This window comes from Pteropus vampyrus, unplaced genomic scaffold, assembly GCF_000151845.1.
Source record: "Pteropus vampyrus isolate Shadow unplaced genomic scaffold, Pvam_2.0 Scaffold47, whole genome shotgun sequence".
Classification (NCBI taxonomy): Eukaryota; Metazoa; Chordata; class Mammalia; order Chiroptera; family Pteropodidae; genus Pteropus; species Pteropus vampyrus.
This window is the reverse complement of record NW_011888828.1, coordinates 3,196,473-3,198,932: the sequence shown is the minus strand read 5'-3', so window position 1 is coordinate 3,198,932 and position 2,460 is coordinate 3,196,473. Positions and strand designations below refer to the sequence as shown.

The following is a 2,460-nucleotide window of genomic DNA, read 5'->3' as shown; positions in this document are numbered from 1 at the left end:
AGAACACTGTCAAGCCAGTTTATACTCCATTCTTAAATCACATCACTGAGGAAACATTTTAAAGAAAATGGAGTTGACTTTTTATTTTTTTTCTTTTGGAATGACCACCATAAACCTAATGCTTTAAGAAAGAGCTCCTGGAAGACGAAGAATTGGTTTTGGGACAATTTTGCCTCGCTAAATCCCCTCCATGTCTAAGCATTTATTAGACCATTACTTGTTTTGGAGGGCAGATTAACCTGGCAGCTCATTAACTGGAGAAACAGGGCTTTAGGGAAAGATTTTTGGTGTTTTTTTTTTTTTTTTGTATGGAAAAGGACAAGGAAAGGGTGGGGGGCAGGAAGCCTTTGGTTCTTTGGCCTCTGTACTTAAAATCCTAGACAGACAGTGAGTTCAGCCAGGACTCTTCCTACCTCGTCGGGTCATCGTGCATCTTTTTCTTGCTTTATGAGTAAATCTAACTCACTGCCATCCACACAAGTAATAAGGCCGGCGGCAGGTTCTGTCAACATGAGTTCGATGTGTGTTTCGGGCATCTTTTAGGGAGCTTAGATTCACTTTGTCATTCAGACTCTGACAACGGTAATGGAAGTTCTTAGGCCACATTATAAATTTCATGGAGCTGAGGCTGCAGAAGTCTGTGCTGCTTAGCATGTCAGCTGACTCTTCATTGGGACAAGTCTACAAAAGGCCTACCTTTCATAAGGCCCCTTTTTGCCCTGGAGACATTCTAAAAGGGAGAATTTGGTGTTGGTGAACTTAAATGATTTTGCTAAGTTGTCTGACTGAGGGAGGCAACGAGAGAGGATTTCGATCAGATGCTTTCCATCTCACGATCAAGGGTCAGCTCTCTTCACAAATAATCCTTGAATACATTTGTCTAAAATCTGAAGAAGCACGGCAGCCATTTCCATGCTGCTTTTGGTATGGGTAAATAACATGGCCTTTCAGATAGATTTAGTGTTTTGGTTTTTATTTCAAAGTTACTATGTAGAATCTTTGAAATGATGAAGCTAAATTCAATAGAAATGAAAATACAATATAAATTGTGGGTCATGGCCCTAAGCTAAATATTGATTTAACCACCTAAATAACTCAAAGCTCTAGGAGGGAGTTTCAAAATAACTCAAAGCTCTAGGAGGGAATTTCAAAAATTTCATAGCCTTCTTCCAGATTAGCAATAATTACAAAAAGAAGAACAGGGCCAGGGGGTGGAGCTCAACTAAAATATCCTTAACTTGGCATAAGCAGTGATCTTAAGTTCTTTTTCCTGGGACATCTATATACCTTGAAAGGTAGGAACTTCTGTTCACTTGATGCATAAGCCTGTACAAAGTCAAGAAGCTCCTTACTAGACCTGGATATCCAGAATTTAAAAGCCTAATGAGTTGGCAGCACCAGCGTCTCATACAAAGGCACTCCACAAAAGGCTGTCCATTTCTTTTTATAAATTTAATGAACTTTTAGCTACTTATTCTGTGCCTGGTAGCATGCTGAGTGCTCAGGCTGGCATTCCTACCCTCCCACCAGAACCAACCAAGCAACCAACCTCAAGCAACAGAACACATGGTTTGGACCTGACCAGGCAGAACTTGGTCAGGCTGACCTGGGGGAAAGCCAGTTTTCCAGCACATTTCCCTCCCAGCTTACAGGTGTGTGAATTGCAATGACAGATGGTAATGGCTTCACCTATGGCGCTAACTCATACATTTTAATGAGATTTGCCCCTGAATAGCAAACAAGACTAAATTCATATTCATGCAAAAAATTATTTAAAATTGTCTTTCACCAAGGCCCATTTATGAGCAGAGCCATACTTTGTGAATTTCTTTGAGTGTTATATGAACATATCTTTCAAGTATCTAGTCAGGTTCCAAGTAAGATATCTGAGCTGTGGGGTTTTTTTTTGTTTTGTTTTTTTCTTATTAGCAGTTATAACGACGTGAGTCTGATTTTCAGGATTTCAGAAGTGGGCATTCAAGACCACAAGCAGCTGTCAGAGCTGGACGACAATTAGTGTGGTAAAGATCGAGTGATTTTTTTCTCTGGAAACGGTCAGTCCATAATACAACTTACACCTGACAACAGTTTCGGTCAACCATCTTCCTCTGGCTGTCCCCCACCCCCGCATTTAAGCCCTTGATTTGAAATGGTCTATAAAGATCCTTCAGTGCTTTCCGTAGTTTGATGACTAAGAAGCCAGACTTTTGGTGAAAAGGGAGTTTGTAAAATGAAACTGAACCTTATTATTTATAAAACAGTGACTCCACAGATTCCAGTCTCATACGGCCTTAGCCTGTTTGTAATTCATAAAGATTTGCAGGGTGGAGAGAGAGAACTGCCTTTCTCTCTTGAAAAGAAGTTTAATGAAAATATTTTACTGTTAGGCCCAAGAGTTTTCAGTATTGCGTCAGAATGTGTGAGGGGCACATGGCTTCCTGGGTGATGTGACATATTCTC

The 2,460-nt window shown here is 40.4% G+C and overlaps 2 protein-coding genes across 3 annotated transcripts in view; one reads left to right on the top strand and one right to left on the bottom strand.

Moving 5' to 3' along the window:
- Window positions 1–2,460, bottom strand: part of GATB (glutamyl-tRNA amidotransferase subunit B) — a 90,258-nt gene that overhangs the window by 1,446 nt on the left and 86,352 nt on the right. The gene's annotated exons all lie outside the window — the stretch shown is intronic.
- Window positions 1–2,460, top strand: part of FAM160A1 (family with sequence similarity 160 member A1) — a 224,408-nt gene that overhangs the window by 205,884 nt on the left and 16,064 nt on the right. The gene's annotated exons all lie outside the window — the stretch shown is intronic.